This window comes from Rhincodon typus, chromosome 19 (genome assembly GCF_021869965.1).
Source record: "Rhincodon typus isolate 14 chromosome 19, sRhiTyp1.1, whole genome shotgun sequence".
NCBI lineage: Eukaryota > Metazoa > Chordata > Chondrichthyes > Orectolobiformes > Rhincodontidae > Rhincodon > Rhincodon typus.
Window position 1 is genome coordinate 22,445,540 of NC_063350.1, and position 17,997 is coordinate 22,463,536.

Sequence of the window (17,997 nt, forward strand, 5' to 3'; positions counted from 1 at the left end):
TTTGTGATATAATTGCATAAAATTCAGAGGTTACAGAAAACATGTCACAAACAGTTTTATTTTAAAAAATATTATCCACAAAAAGTCATCCGCTGTGCCCATATATGGGATTTGGAATTATATTGAACAGTATTTACTTTAGACATCCAAGGATCTTTTTGAAACAACTTTGTGTTTTAAAGCTGTGTACCAACAAGTACTGAATTTTCAAAGCAAATCTTCCTGAATTAGATGGACTATAATAATCCAGTAGAACTGATGGATTCTTAATGCATATTCACTATGTAAGGATGATGCAGTGTCTCACAACACTGTTCCATGAACACACTGCCAAATGATGGCTTGTCTTTCAGTATGAGTTCCTCATCATGTGAGGAAATGATGGGATAAGATGCAATATTCCTTCACAGGACGAGACCAGAGGTAAAGTAGCCCAAGAAAGTTGCATACAGTCATATGTCCTGGAACAGACAAGAATTAGAAAATGTTTAGGAGCTGACCATTTCCTAGAAATTTTTTAACTAGAAAAATGCTGTTCAACAATGTGGCATATATTAGGATTTAAGGAAACAACTTAACAGGGAAAATAATCTGATTATTCTTACTCATATAATGTTGTTTCATTGCCTTTTTGGCATGGTCTTAACACAGGTAAAGGTGCTTACATTGCACAGATAATGATAGCTGTTGATCATAGATAATGATAGACTACAATAATATAATTGTCTGACTTCAGGACACAGTCTGAGCTAATACCAATTATGGCATTTAATCATCTGTGTTTAGCAGAAAACATTATAGACCAATTGTAAAAAGATGGTGAACAGTATTTTACAAACATTTGCATTTTACCTCACTACAAATATCCTAACGTTTAATTGTTTGTAGGTTTGTTTGAAATTATTTCCATAGTTCTTTCATTATGACCATAACCCATCTATTTATGTTATTAAAATACGGATGTGCACACACTTCCTGTTGTTGTCATGATATTTTGTTATACTTTTATAGCAACCAGTTACAGTGCTAAGATAGTACACAACCATTTAGAATGACAATTTTCCTATGTAAACTCTTGCCCGTGACAGTGTAGGTGCAGGTTGAAATCACTGCAATGACACTTCGAAGCAGCTCCAAACAACAGTCTCCATTTTGTTTGTTTTCTCTCACCATTGCTAGTGATTTTTCTTTTATATATTTTATCCACTTTATAAATAAGTCCCCATCCTCAAATTCATTTCATATTAAATTTGAAATCTCCTTAATTATTTTTTGCTGTGGTTGTTTCTTCTCCGATAAACAAATAAATTGTCACTTCTTGTAGCAGGGCTGCCTGCCCCTTTTAGATAAATATATATTGCTGTGTTTGTTCCAAGAAATTAATGGTGCTGCCTGATCTCCTAGATATAAATATTAAATGTTTTCTGCTGCTCATTTTTCCTTCTACTGCAGTCTGTTCACTGGAGTATACATAAATGTATTACCCTTCTGTTTGCTAGAATTTAATGGTGCTCTCTGCTTCCTGAGATATAAATAAAAGAAGTCTCGGCTGTTTGCTGAAATTTCCTGCTATTGTCTGCTCACCTAATCTGGGATATTTTACCTTCTTCCCTAAAATCCAATGCTGCTGTCTCTTCAGCTCATAATTAAATATTCCTCACTGCCTGCCTGCATAATTTATGGTAAATAATTGAATATCTCACTGGAATGGATGCTGATAGATACTAAGATGGTGACAACAGATTTCTGGAACCCATTCCAGAACACTTAGCGATTGGGACGGCAAAATATACAAATCAGGACAAAGATGGTGAGGGAAGGGAAGATTTTCTATGCACCCAGAGGCAGAGAACATAATATAAATGGTCAAGAAAAAGTAAGCCGGGAACATAATTGTGCTAGATTCAAATTTCCTAGATTCCAAATGTTGTAATTCAATCCTTGTGCCTAAAAACTGAATTCATAATATTGTCCCCCAAACTACAGAGCATCATAAGGGAATTTCCTGCAATTGTTCTGTTTCAGAAACTCTTTTAACATTTAACATTAGGATCAGATTTTCAGCACATAGGCATCTGTCGTCACCCAAACCAGTGCACATCAGCAAACACAGACCAGGTACAATCACTATCAGCCAACGATCCACCTTAGATAGGCGATGGCAGAGAACTTCTCTGTCTGATGACATTACAAAAGAGTTATTACCAGTTCTGTGGCTAGCTCCTGGATGACCTAGAGCCCTGACCAAATGCAGAACTTTAACCAGGGAGCATTCCCTAGGAGGTGCAACCAGAGTTACATACTGTTTTCTAAATGTAAAAATGTTTTATTGCAAGAAGTATTTGGTATGATTAATAAACATGAGTGTCAAATTTTAACAATTTCCAACAAATGTTTCCTGAAAAAGGTTGAATTTTACTTAAACAAGCGAACAAATATGCAGGAACTCCAGCGCATCTTAAATATCTGTCTGTCTTTTCACCCATCCTTGTTTCCGAGGCTTGAGCCATGTACATCCAATTAGCTGAAGGAATAAGTATTGAAGTAATTTTCCATTACTTTGTTCAGGGTGGCTCACTAGGAGGCTCTGGCCCTCTTAGCTGCTTTCAAACCAGGTCAGAGATAGAAGTCACAGGGTCTGGTGCTGCCCCTTTCCCTGGTGTCCAGCCCTTTAGTGCTCCACCTCTGAGCCGAACAAAGTGGACACTCAGAGCCCAGAGCTTCACTTATTGGGACTTGATTTATCTCCCAGTTCCAAGTCCTGTATGGGTTATATTAGAAGTTATTACAGGCTGACAATCAACTTATCTGGCCATGTTAACAGCATGCTTCCATGGCCAACAAATCCTGCTAGAGGACTTGAACAGAGCTTCTGGCCCAAAGGCATGAACACTATTACTGCTCCACAATAGCTCCTTTTCATCTTGAATGTACATTGGGAAACATAGTTTCATAAGAAACTGCGTTGGCAGAACACAGAGATCCTAATGACAGAAGTTATTGGCTCAGAGACAAAGAGAAACAAAGATCATCCAAGAAAAGTCTGGATAGAGAACAATCAGACAACTACAAACACGTTGTTATCAAGTGAGAGAAAAATCAGTGAGTACAAAACAATCATCCAGACATTACAGTGACAGAGGAACAGAAATTCCCAAGAAAGGAAAAACCGACAAAGAAAGACAGGTAGACACAGAGACAATAAATGCAGGAAGGTGCAGACATCACACAGATGTAACTCATTGGTTAAGAGAAACACAACTGGTCAAAGAGAGACACAGAGACAAAGAGGGACAAATGAGAAAAACGAACATCAAGCTCAATCTTTCAGAAGAATCAACAAAACTAATTCTATGTAGATCTACTGATTTATTTCAATGAATTAACATTTATGATAAAGTGTTTGGCTTCAGGTGAACATGTAAAATATTAAACATTAATGTCACATTGTGTACTTCCTAGGCTGATATCTTAGATCAAAAAGATCACCATTTGTTTATATTTCAAAACCAAATTACTTTTGCACTGGAAATTGTTAGGGAACATATCTTTAGTATCTTTTTCACTGTGCATTGGCAGTGTTCTATAATCTGCAGCAACATAACTAAACTACCTGAAATTGTCTGATGACCTTAGGTGAATTGGGCAAAAAGGTGCTTTAATCCCCCATGAGCTATACTTGAAATTATAGAATAACTATATGTAAGGCAAAGTTCCAAAGTAAAATCAGCTCAACTATCGCTTAATTTGGCATGTTTCTAACTTATCTGACTTGTGGCAGGAGTGTCAAAACAGTACAGAAGCTTGACCTTACAGACCTTGTGTCCTTTCATATGACAGCCACCATTCTGGTGCAGCATTTCATTTTACATGCAAGAACATTGACCAACCTGAGGCTTGACAACATTTCATTTTCCTATTGGAATGTAAAGGCCCAAGTTGATTGCAAAAAGATACATGCAGAGGTTTCCTGACAGGTACTGCTGGGATTCATACTCCAAAATGGGATGAATGTTTTGTTTGAAGTCTGCATGGAATTCATTCACTTCATTCTGAAAACTCCAATCTCTTCAGTCCAAAAAGAGAGGTAGCAATTTCAGAGGCCACACTGAGCTCTTATAATAGAAAAATGAATGAGTTGAAAATGATATATGCTTCTTAAGTGGTTACCATGTGTTCTTTTGGGCTGCATTCTCACTACGACAATGGCACTATTGCAAACTTTTTCCATCCTCATGATATTACAATTGGACTGTAAATGTAGCTTGAATTCAGATTCAGACCCTCACTTCATTGGAAGTTGAAACCTACAGGAATTTTGGAGGAAGTGTCTTTACCCTGTTTTACTGTTGAGTTGCACTCTGGTTTTATACTCAGTTTACTCAATTTTTATCTTCAGTTTCAGCTTTAAAGTTGAAAATGTTTCCATCTTGGGCAATTTTTTATTCTTTATTTCTTCATGATATGAGAGCATGGATGGCAAGGCCAGCATTTATTGCCCACTCTTAATTGCCCTTGACATTTCCTTGAAATCATTTACAGTGAGCTCTGATTAATCAATTTGTTGGGCAAAACCCCATATTATTGTGTTATAAAAAAAAAAAGGTAGAAATCAGGCAATAATATATTCTGGGCAGAATCTTATAGGGGTCTGAGGGACATGGGCAATAGCGCAGTTTGTGACAGAAGCCAAGAAGTCCAGGGAGCCCTTTACACTGGGAGCATCGTATTCCATCTTAAATGCTTTGAAAAGTGATGAGGCAAGTTTCTTGCTAGTCAGCAGTGAGTTGCCAATTGAGGTAGATTATTGCTTATTAACAATGTGTTTAACAGCCCTAAATTGTCTCATTAATATTCAGCTTTCTATCATACCAAAATCACCAAACAAGACCGATGTCACGAAAACACAACATAGACATCAGAGTGGGAGACTCCATGGCTCTACAAAAGGAACCTCCATGTTGTGTATGACCAAATAGCATCTCAAGGCATGCTCAATGGGTGCCACCCACATCCTGTCCTCTTCCAAAGACATTGGCATCACAACTTTTCCAATCACTAACACTTATCATGGCACATCTCCAATACACATGCAAGTTACTCAGGAAGCACAGATCTGCATTTCAGGGCATACTGGTAACTCTCATTGAAAGGCTGCAGCAGGGACACTGTGCATGCAAGGACAGGGACCCAGCTCATGCATTAGACCAGGCTACATCTCAGGTTGCTTGCTTGCTCCCTTCAAGCTCACATGCACCTACATGCATGCTCACACTCTCCCAGCCTTGCCTTACCATGACTTCAGTGCAGTCACACAACTAGGCAGCTTGCCTTGCTGAACAGCAGTTCTCAGTCAAAGTGGTGTGCATCTTGTTATGCAGCAGTGTGCTATGTCAAGCGATCACCTGCACCATGTGACAGTAGCTCACATGACAATCACACTGCATGGGCAGCAAGCAGGCAGCCATGTTTCCAAGTCGTGGTGTAGTCGTCCTCATTGAAGTCCATGGAGGCAGCCTTCAGTCATTGGAGTTGAGGTACAGTAGGCCAAGGGCAGCCTCCTGTACTAATCCAGGCGATTGGCCATGGTCTGGCATCCATTGGAGTGATCTCATTTTTGGGTAAGGGGGTTGGGGGTCGTGTTTCTGCAGTCCTGGAATTGGGTCCTATGGCTCCATAATGGACAGTAATGGACAGGGTAATAGGGTTAATGTGATTGGGGAAATGTACAACCACCAGCTGGGCACTTCTCATCCAGGACTGTCCAGTTAGATTGCTCAAAGAGGTGGGCCATGGAGAGTGCACTGGGTCCTTCTGTGGAAATCAAGAGGAAATGGGAATGGTGGTGGGGAACAAGGGGGCTGCAACTGTAAGAAGGAGACTTGAATTATTCATCACGACTTGGGGCTGGGAGCTGGGGAAGAAAGGGAGTGGAGTGGACAGCAGTATCTGTGGGAGAGGAATATGGTAAAGCATTGATTTGAAGGGGGCCATGGCTTCAAGGGCAGGTCATTAGATGGCTACACCTGGCATGGTCATCTCATATGCCCGATGCTGGTGAGCAGGTACAAACTCATGTGGATAGGTTGGGTCAGGACCTGGGGAGCTGCAAAGCCAATGGGATTTATGGCAAGGGCAATTGGGAAAGGATTTTGGTGGCTCACTGACAAGTAGAAGCAGGGGCAGGAAGCCATTCACTGGAGACCACTTGCTGTCGCCTTCCGTCACACTAGTAATCGAAAGTGCACAATGTAGAAGAAAATAACTGTGAAATGGGTGGGATAGGTGTCCTGACCTGTTAGGGACGGAGCTGCAACATCCTCTGATGTGAAGGTGTTTAAAGGGAAAGAACATTACACACAGACACATGCGCTGTGCAAAACACAGACCTGCACTAATCCTACCACCACCCCACCACCCCGTCCTTCCTAATGCATTGGCCCCCTGATTGTTATACACCTACCTCCCTGCCCTAGACATCACTGACCTCCTCATTCACACCAAGGCTATTGCATACCTAGGCTGGGAAAGAATGGGGATGTTGTAGGACGAGGGCCAAAGGTGTCACCAGCTTATTCTGTACACCTTATTCCTTTTGCTTCCAGACAATGCAACAGATTCTCAACACAGACATCTATTATTGGAAATATCATAGATGGCCATGAAGATATACCTCATGTTGGAGCAATGACATTGGGGCTACACAGTGACAAAGAACTAGCAATAAAGTGCAAGCAACAAACAAAGGACTGCGGATGCTCGAAAGCTGAAACGAAAACAAAAATTGCCGGAGAAACTCAGCAGATCTGGCAGCATCTGTGGAGAGAAAGCAGAGTTAACGTTTCGGGTCCAGGGTCCAGTGACCAGTTCTGAAGAAGGGTCCAGATCTGAAACATCAGCTTTCCTGCTCCTCTGATGCTGCCTGGCCTGTTATATTCATCCAGCTCCACACCTTGTTATCTTACTTCTTCCTCTTCCTCCTCTTAGTGCACTCCCTGGTTCCTCAGCTTTGATAGAGGGAGCATGATCACCAGTGGGACCAGTTGGCCCTGGAGGTTTGGTGGGGTGACTTCAGGAGCACTTGTGTCTGGATGGTTCAGACATGCCAAAGGTCTTGATGCCAGATGCTAAGTGACTGTCCACAGCATGAACTTCCAAGGGATAGGCAGGGTGCATGATGGAGAGCCTGGCCTGATTGGAGATTTATGTGGTTCCTGGCTGGGTGCAACTGCCCTGTGTCCTTTTGAGGAAGGGGTACTTGGAATGTATGTCAGATTCCCTATCCTCCTGTCACCATACCTCCGACCCTGAGGGCCAATGGCTGGGGGATGGAGTACAGCAATGTATGCTTCTCTGGCAGCTGAGAAGGTGCTTATTCTCTAGCAGACCTCTGGGTGCCAGTGGTCTGGCATGTTTCTTCGTCGACCAGGTTGCAGAGCTGTCACAGTAAGCTGCTCACCAGGATGTGATCCTACACTTTCTAAAACAAAAATTCCCAACAAGGTATCAGTATCTGAGCTGGGGGAGGGTGCAGGAGGCAGCCTTGCTGATGCTTTCTTTGAGGACTCGGTATTCTCATCTTCAGAGGTGGAGATGTGGCTTATAGGGGAGCCATCCTTTTCACTGCAGAGGTAGTGGACATGCTGACAGTACCTGCAAATAAAGAGAAAGGAGGTGTTGTGGTCAATAATTAGAAGTGGTGTGCAGTGGATGGTACCGACAATAGGGTTACCATGAGAGTTGCAGTGGAGTGAAGAGTGGTACCTGCTGTGTTGGTGGGTTTCAGCATCTGACAGGAGTGATTCCAGTCTTCTCCTGTCGGGGTCAGCATTCTCTCCTCACAGGAGCAGAGGAGCCTCATATTGGGTAATGGTCTAGCCAAGCCCCTTTTAGGGGCTGCTTTCTGTTGTACTTTCTTTTTCTGTTTACTAGGGGGAATGTAGATGTCAGTGGCTGCATTCCCTCGAATTTTCTTCCAAGCTGCAAGGCATGTGTGCAGCAGTAACTTGTGGAATTGGAGGTCAATGTCACGGTTAGCGAGCTGACACGGATTATTGTGCGTGGAACATCGGAATGGCTGTGCACCCGTGCAGGGGACCTTGATCATTGGCTGGGCCAGTTTTTATTACCTAGCCCTTCTTGCCCTTTAGAAAATAGTGGTGAGCTACTTTCTTGAACCACTGCAATCCTTTGATGTAGTAGACCCACAATGCCCTTAGGTAGGGAATTCCAGGATTTTGACCCGGCGACAGTGAAGTAGTGGTGATAGTAAGAACTGCCGATGCTGGAGTCTGAGATAACACAGTGTGGAGCTGGAGGAACACAGCAGGCCAGGCAGCATCAGAGGAGCAGGAAAGCTGACGTTTCAGGTCAGGACCCTTCTTCAGAGATTAGATGTAATGAAGTAATGGTGATGTATTTCCAAGGCAGGATGGTGAGTGGCTTGGAGGGGAACTTGCGTCTGATTGGGTCCCCATGTATCTGCTGCACTTTTCTTTCTAGATGGAAGTGGCCATGGGTTTGGAAGGAGCTATCTAAGGATCTTTGGTGAATTTCTGCAGTGCATCTTGTAGATATACACCCTGCTCTACACAGCGGCATCGGTGGTGGAGGGAGTGGATGCTTGTGAATGTGGTGTCAATCAAGCGGGCTGCTTTGTCCTGGGTGGTGTCACACTTTCTGAGTGCTGTTGATAATCCACTCAAGCAGGCAAGTGGGGGACATTTCCATCATACTCCCTGTTGGTATAAATGAAGCACAAGAAAAGGAGTGAGGGGATGGCACAGCTATTACCCGGTGCAAGTGGGAGAAAGGTGGCAAGGTGGCCCCAGTGACTGAGTAAGCTGCTCAACAAGGCATGAAGGGTGAGTGGTGTAGGAGATTACGGTGTTGGGGACAGTGAGAGCGAAGATGTTGCAGGCAATAATGAAAGTGACAGAGCACGAGTCTTGGTGGGAGGCAGGTGCAGCGACAGAGATAGAGTGAGTGATCCAGAGAGAAGAGTGTGGCACTTACCCTGACACAGTGGAGAAGGTCATTGATCTTCTTACAGCACTGCCATCCATTCCTCCACACCATGAAGATGGCACTGACTTGGTTGACAACCTTGGATCACGCTGCCAACCTCTGGTGGCATGCCCTCCTTTGCCGGTCCTCTAGAAAGAGGACTCCTCTCTTTAGCACCAGCCCCTCAGTCAGAACCTCCACATCTTGTTGGAGAATTGTCGTAACATTTCACCGTGTCCGATATCTTTTACAAATCTCCTTGACCAAGTAGGGCAGCTTTTGAATACCAGTGCTTGTTCAGCCTTTTAAAGGTGGCGTGCATACAATGGATAGATACCTTTTGATGGATACCTCTGAATGGCATCTCATTCTGGGAGTGGCACACAGTAAGGTAGGAATTGAATCAGAAGTGGTAGATGCTGTACGGGTGGGGTAGGTTGATTATGATGTGAATTTGGTAAGATATGGTGAGAAAATTTAATAGGTATCATGGCGGAAATCGCTCCAGGAAATTGGAGGCAATATGTGCTTAGCCAGAAAGAGCATAAGATACAGCCCATAACGTCGGCTCTCAATGTAAACTTTTCAGGTTGTGATATCACTCCTATGCCAACATGGTGGCATTTCCTTTTTGTACCTTCCTACTTCTTTACTTAAATGGCAGGGAAACTCCAGTGCTTCAATTATCTTGATTTCCCGGCTTCTCAGACTGCTGTAAGTTTTGTGATTGATCAATTGAAGAATTCAACTGCAATAATATATCAAAAGCCACATTGTATGTCTTTAAAATGGGGACCGAAATATATATGCACAGCCTCATCCAATCATTTCAGTACCCCCAACCCTGCTTACCTGCTTGTAATGCCATGCTTGATCAACTAAACACTTCATATAATTTCCTGAACCATATCATATTTCGTGACCTTTCAAGTATCGAAAAAACTTCCAGTTTCAAACTGTTCAAACGGGCACTTTGCCTATATTCCCTGAAGCATTGACTGTATTTTAAAAATGAATCAGACTGATCTCTCTTACCTTTATTGTCAGCCCATCTTCTACAGTTTTCTCCTCATCTTTAAATACACTGTCAAGGATTCCAGCGGGAGACTGCAGCTGATGCTTACGATCAGCAGCCTCTAGAGTCTCATTATTATAGTGACACAGGTTCCACTGCAATTGGAACAGGAAGCTGAAGCCTAATTATAGAGTTTTTAATTGATTCAAAGTTTGAAGGCAAACTCTGTAGCAGTGAGTGTATTATTGAACAATAAACTAGGGGATTATCATCGAACAGCTGCCTTTCCAATCACCAATGTATTCTCTGCTCACTGTTGCATTTAAACATTTCAAGCTGTGATACAAATAGAAGAATTCATTTTGCATTCATATGCCTGTTACTTTAATGCCAGAATTTTTTTTATTTTAGAGGGGTTAACATATCTTTGAAAATAGTAGATAGGGAAACATAAATGCACCAGATTTTTAGCTTTTACTGTTGCCAGTGGTCAGTTCTGACTTGAACATAGAACATGGAATCCTTACAGTGTGTAAACAGGCTATTCAGCCAATCAAGCCCGCATTGACCCTCCAAAGAGGGTCTGACCCAGACCCACACCCCTGCCCTATCCCTGTAACCCGGTATTTCCCATGTCTAATCCACCCAGCCTGCAAATCTCTGGGCACAACAGGCAATTTAGCAAGGCCAATCCACCTAAGCTGCACATCTTTGGACCTATATTGTAAAACAGGTTGATGAAGCAATAGTTTCTCCCTGCACAGTGAGAGTTTGGTTTCCTGTTCAATTCTTTCTTGCTCTATAATAGAATATAACAAACTCTGGGAGCTGCTGATGTAAATGATGCATTTGATTAATTCTGATGCTACACAGCTGGACGATGATTGATTGATTGATTCAGTCTGATGCTCCTGCTGTAAATGCCAGTTTATATCCATCATGGTGATTTGTAGCTATTATATGGCTGCTCAGTAGCAGCATTCATCTAAGTGTTTCTGTGCAGCCCTGCCTGCAGGTAAGAAACATTAATTGGTTACAGTATTAAATGCTACTGCAGGAAACTTGTGTCTATTCCCATTTTATTCAATTCAGAACCAGGAGCAGATATATGTGGATTAAGCGTGTGAAAACAATAGTTTAATCTGTTGAGTATGAATACAAATGATAAATCTTCCCATACATATTGCTAATATATTAAATTACACCATGTATGAAGCCTTCACCTTCTTAATTACAATGCAAAATAATATATTCCTATAACTTACTTGTTTTTGACTCATTTATTCTACAATAATGATGCTAATTCAACTGTTGTGTAACGTATAAACAAATCGCCAAACTAATATATAAATTTAATTTCAAAGAATTTATAATGTACGAGAAAATTATAAAATTGTAACTATCATTACAGTGTTTCATATTATTTTTAGTCTATATTCGTTTAGATCATTCAAATTATCTTCAGCATCATCCAATCTTCGTGATTGTTTGTAAAAACAGACTAAATAATGCATGTAGTTTTGATCTCTGGGGGAACTAAATGTAATATCTCCTAAATTTGTAGATGACACAAAGCTGGGTGGGAGGGTGAGCTGTGAGAAGGATGCAGCGAGGCTTCAGTATGATTTTGACAAGTTGAGTGAGGGGAAAATGCATTGCAGACACAATATAATGTGGATAAATGTGAGGTTAACCATTTTGGTGCCAAAAACAGGGAGGCAGATCTGATTGGCTATAAGTTGTGAGAGGGGAATGGGCATTGAGAACTGGGTGTCCTCATTCACCAGTTACTGAAGGCAAGCATTCTGGTGCAGCAGGCAGTGAAGGTGGCAAATGTATGTTGATCTTCAGTGAAAGGATTTCAGTACAGGAGCAAGGATGTCTTGCTGTAATTATGTAGGGCCTTGGTGGAACAACACCTGGAATGTCGTGTGCAGTTTTGGTCTCTTTATCTGAGGAAGGGAGGGTGTTTTTGCTGTAGAGGGAGTGCAGTGAAGGTTTACCAAACCGATTCCTGGGAAGGCGTGACTGACATCTGAGAAGAGCTTGAATTCGTTAGGATTATATTCACAAGAGTTCAGACGAATGAGGAGAGATCTCATAGAAATCCGTAAAATTCTAACAGGACTAGACAGGGTAGAAGCAGGAAGGATGTTCCCAATGACGTGGGAGTCCAGAACCAGGGATAAGGGATAAGCAATTTAGGACTGAGATGAGGAGAAATTCCTTCAGCAAGAGAGTGGTGAGCCAGTGAAATTTGCTACCCTGGAAAGCAGTCAGGACCAAAACAGTGTACGATTTCAAGAAGGAATTGAATATCGCATTTGGACTAACGGGTTCATTGGGATATAGGGAAGAAACAGAAACAGGCAATTGAGTTGGATGATCAGCCATGATCATAGTGAATTGCACAGCAGGCTCAAAGTGCTGAATGGCCTACTCCCTATTCCTACTTTCTATGTTTCTATGTTATTTATGTTTACCAAATCAGGCCAAATTACTTCATCACAATACACTTGTATTTCCAACAATTTACATTTCATTGACTCTTTTTTTCAGCCTTTTGACTTGCTTAAGTTGGAGTGTATTTTCCATTTCTGCACTTATAAACTGTTCCTACTTTCAGTTTCCAACCTTTTCCTTTGTTATCATTGGACTTTTTAGCACCCACATTCACTTTCTTACATCTATTTTACTGAATAATTGTTTTTAATAGGATAGCCTCTTACTGAACTCCATGGAGACACAACAGGGCACACATTTTTTTGAAAAAAGAGACTTTTTTTATTCTTTGCCATTACTGTTCTTTAGACCATCTTCCTCAATGATGTGCTCAATGTGCTGACACCCTGCTCTCCACTTCCTGCTCCTTTCTGTCACAGTCAATTGCCCGACTGCATCTGTCTCAAAACATGGCGTGAAATCTTTTAAAAGTAATGGAATGGATTCTGCATTATGAAAGCAAATGGTCTGTCACCAAACACAAAGTGCGATTTGTTTACACTCCAAATGTTTTCTAATCCCTTTCCTAGATCAACACCTCTCCAAGCTTGAGCAGATAACAGAGTTAGTTAAAATGTCAGCTGTGTGAATGAACAGCCTGAACATTTGCAATATTAATTATAAAAGGCTTTTTGTAAAAGGTAAGACAACCTAACATTGTACGGTTCAATCCACATGAGATGATGGCACAAGATTTGCTGGATTGCACTGAAAATTCTTGCTGTTCTGCTCTGTCCTTGTTAAAAGGAACTTACAGCAAACTTTCCCATTGAACTGTATTACTTACAATAGGACATTAAAAACCTGCCTGAAACACAGTAGCTACCATGACCTCAGTAGAATTAATGGCAAGTTTCTCCATTCTGTGTCACATATGGATCCCATTCCAACTGTTACCCTTTTTCCAACATCATGTGGACCAGCGCTTTGGAAAGGCCATTGCAGTTGAGTAGTCCTCTTGAATCCATAGAGGTTGGGTTTAGATAGCAGGCATCTGAAAGTTTTCAGGTGTAATCAGTTTAATAGTATATAAACACATTAGTTGAGTTCGGGCCTGAGTAAGAAAAAAACTAACCAAAAACTATTACTAAATTTCACTTATGCCAATAGCGACAGACTTGAGGCTTTATTGCATCTGTCCTGGAGTGATATTACACCTCAGCTTAAAAATAACATAGATGCAAAAAGCTTTCACAAGTGACATTTTTGCAACAGGAGATGGAAACCATGTAACAGAATGACTGACAGGTTTCAGAGAGTGCATTTTGAGAACTGTTCAAATAAACAAGAAGATTTGCATGGTCTTACATAAAGCCAGTCTAAATTAGTTATACACACATTTCCCTGCAAAGAAAGGGGCACAACATATTTAGTTTGTTCCAAAATTTCATGGAAGCTCTGGACCATATGTTTCGAACAATTTATTATGTTGTCTTCCAATCCCTTTGCATCTTTTTGCATAATTACTTTTTCACACTGAAACTGTAAAGTTTGGGATAATTGCTGAGTTACAGACTTCAAATATTCAATGGAATATAATTAAAGGTAATTTATCCATCTCATAATACATGTTTATGTAATTAGCTCTGAATTATTAAGCATCTGACCATTGGGATCTTCTGTAACAGGTGGAAAATATCAATAGTCACTGTATTAAATAAATTATTATGAAAACAGGAATGAATGTGAACTCAAACTGTAGAATTAATATCATGAACACTAAAATAGTTACAAAACTTCCTGAGCCTACCATTTTATCAAAATATCCATTAAAACAGCAGGCAAAGGAATATAATCTGAAGGAATTAATTTCTTTTCACACTACACTTTCCCCTGTGAATACTGGATAATATAAAGCTTTAAGTTTTCATTACAATTTATCATTTCAATTCATTTTTGTTTTGCTATTTGAAAAGCACATTGAAAGTTTGCTTAAAAATAAAAATCTTAGAGACTAAACCAAAAGAAAAGTCCTTTTTTCAAAAATGTTCACATTCATGTTGCCATGGTCAGCCATTCTTTATTTCCTGCTCAGTAGATACAAAGCTAAGATCCCTTTTTAATTCAGATTCCTCTACCACCATTGATATCTTGCAGCTTCCCATTACTATGTCTGCAATTAATGGCAACATTTTTTCAAGAACCAGCAGAACTATTATTTGTGGATTTTGCCACAATTCAAAAAAAGAATTTTATTGAATTATGAGCGTCCTTTTATAAACACACTGATGGTGCATATATGCAGTATAATATAAATTTTCTCAGCAGAATCAGTTGGGGGAGGGGGGAAGGTGGATGAGGTGGCTTTCATCAGTTCTGTCCAGCATATTAAAAAATCCTGTGACCCTTGATCTATCCATTAGTACTACACCTTAACTGGTCTCACAAACAATGTATAGCGAGATTGTTCACAAAATGGCCACCAGGAAGAAAATGCTTCTTGTTACCCTACAACAAGGCTCCCTCCCCAGATTATCTCCTGTAATCCCCTTTGACAGTCATCCTCAATGTTTCGTCCAACACAGTCTCCTGATTGTGGGTCCATCCATCTGCCCATTCTTGCTATCTTTCTTTCAGCGAAGTGAGTAACAGAGAAGCTCAGTTCCCTTCTTTCATGAGAGAACATGAGGTTGTTTGCAAAAGGTTGGGTGTTTTCCTGCAACACAAGATGGAGCAGCAAGAAAATGTTGAGGGGAAAATGTCACTAACACATCCCCAATTGTGACTCCAACCTCCACTCCTCCCATTCTCCATTTCCAACTCATTGCGAGAATCACCAGGCTTTGAATAGCTTCCATCTCGGGGAGGTTCAGAAGCTGAAAGCTTAGAATTATATTGTTTGCAGAATGTATGCAATCCACATGTCAACAAACAGAGCATGATGGATTGACAATAGGTGTTGGAACTGATATTTCAGATGAGACTTTCAAGTGATAGCATACATAAGAGGTAGGTGCATTCAGAGATACTACTGTACAATGATAGTCCCCAGTTAAAGCACTTAAAAAAATGTAAGTTGAAACAAAATGCTGCACATTGTAATTCAAATCATTTTTTAAAAATTGTAAGTAACTCCTTAATTTTGTATGTTTTCATCAAGTCGTTAGAATTCTCAAGGCATTATGCAGTTAGCTGTGTGAAATTGGGGGTATAGAAGTTGAATTCAGCCCCAGTCACACCCGCCTGCACTTGGTATGTGCCTTAGGTTGAAATGCCTTCTCCCCCATGCCACAAGCAGGAATTCAGTATCAGGAACCTCTCCTGTGGAATCTGGGTACAGCTTGACCTTTAAAATGCTGCATCATTTTAATTGACTTGAACACGAAGAGACTTCAGGAAAAGTGTTTCATGCAGGTTATCCATAGTTGCCAAAATATTTCACCCCTCCTCTCAAGGCCAAGTTCTTTATGGGAGTTATATCAAAACACTGAAATTAAGTTGTCCTGGAAAAATTGATCAATCAAAGCAACCCTCTGTCAAAGTAGAAAATCTACATGGACCTACAAGCCATGGCAAGAATCAGATGAGAAGTCCAGGAGGCTTATCTTGACATCAGAAGCGTTGTGCACCATTATTATACTTTGGACAAGTGGAGTGGTGTGTTTCTGGCTCGGCAGTGCCAAGTTGGTAATGAAAGGGAATTAAAGCTTGTTACATTGCTTTATTGACGGTTCAACTCACCTCAAACATGCCCAACAAGATGGAGGTCAAGAATACAGAACATGGAAATCAGAGGGGGTACCTGGTGATTTCAGCTCACCACTTGCTCCAAAGGACTTCCATGTTGCTTGGGACCATACACCATCTCAGGACACAATCCATGGGGAACCAGCTACATGCACCCCTTGTCTATGGACATTGGTATCCTGCATTTGTCACTTCCTCACAAGCATGTTTCACCATTGTAACCTCTCTGATACTCTTGTATGCCACTCAGGATGTAGAGATTTGCATTGTAGGCTGCATCAGAAACTGGCATTGAAAGGCTGTGGCAGGAGTCCAGTGTACGCAGGGACAGGCACCCAGCTCTCAGATTGGACTAGGCTGCATCTCAGGACTGCCCACTTGTTCTCTTAAAGCTCACTCATATACTGACTACCCTTATACCTGTACAATCCACATCTTGCATTGCCTTGCCATGCCAATTAGCAGAGTCAAGGGGACACATATCTTGCTGTATGGCAGTGTGCTATATCAGTTTCACACCTAGACTTACATGGCCAACACACTGTGTACAGCAAGCAAACTGCCATGACTCAGAGTCTTCAGGGTGTAGTCCTCATCAAAGTCCATGGAGGCCCCACGCAGTCGGGGGCTTCCAGCACAGTAAGTCAACCTCCCATTCTAGCCCAGGGATTGGCCATGGGCAGGCATCTGGTCAGTGTGTTCTCAGTCAGAGGGTCCATGCCTGTGCAGTCCAGTCAGTCCAGCAGCTTCAGGGACTAGGGCTAATGTGGTCAGGGAGATGTACAGGCATGGTAAGAAGGGGCTGGAGTCGGACGTGAGAGGCACCATCAGGGTGGAGTAGGTAGTTAATGAAGCACATTTGATAAGATAAAGCGGGAAATTTTAATGAGCCTCATGACAGGAAATCATCTAAAAAACTCGATGTCACTTGCATTGAGCCAAAAAAACATACTATTCAACTTACAGTGTTGAATTTGAGATAAAGAAGATGTCAGTTCATTCTGAAAGTAAACAGTTGGTTAAATGGTAATGTATTAGATGCAGTGAAAAAGCTGCTCTTAACCTAATCACATACTGACCTTCATTAAATGAAGTTTCTGCCGTGTTTCCTAGAATTTCAAAATATTTTGACGCGTGTAAAAGTAGCTGTCTAAATGATCTCATTAAAACTTATAAAATAAAATATGTTAATTTGAACAGGCCATACACTTGTCTTGACCTTCATTACATGCAATGTGGCCATACGACACATCATCAAAACACAAGGAGAATTTACGAGAGGGATTATGTGCAGTTTGTGACTAATGCTGTTTTACTGGAAAAGTTTAGTGAGGTTAAAAAACTAGTTACTTGTGAAACATTTTAAGGGCATATAGGCATGGAAGACCAAGCAATGTCTGATTCATTTAATTAATTTTTTGTATTAATTTTCATAAGAGAAATGTAAGGAAGTTCCATATCCTATGCATAAGAAGGCTGAGGCTGAGGTTCAAGTAGATGTGCATGTAGTGATCAGGAAAGAACGAAAGAAGAAAATTGAGAATCCGATTATTGATGGGACGAGCCTGCAATTACTTTATCTCTGAGAATTGTTGAAAAATAAGGAACTAAGTCAGCAGGAGATTGACACAACCAATTTGCAGCTCTTTACTAACAATGAATATAACTGTTAATTGTGAAACCGCTAATGTGAGACTGATTTTTATGAAAGAATGTAGACAAGACATGAATTGTAAATATCTATGCTTAACTTCAGAAGTTTTGGAGCTGTTTGAGAGCTTTTCGCA

At 41.0% G+C, this 17,997-nt stretch overlaps 1 protein-coding gene and 1 long non-coding RNA gene across 2 annotated transcripts in view; one reads left to right on the plus strand and one right to left on the minus strand.

The window, feature by feature from the left end:
* ptprt (protein tyrosine phosphatase receptor type T) overlaps positions 1 to 17,997 on the plus strand; it is a 928,020-nt gene that overhangs the window by 729,182 nt on the left and 180,841 nt on the right. The gene's annotated exons all lie outside the window — the stretch shown is intronic.
* On the minus strand, positions 129 to 10,167 carry LOC125485485. The gene is made up of 2 exons (XR_007264210.1): positions 10,042 to 10,167; positions 129 to 461 (listed from the first exon to the last, which is right to left on the minus strand). It is a non-coding gene; the product is annotated as an uncharacterized LOC125485485 (long non-coding RNA).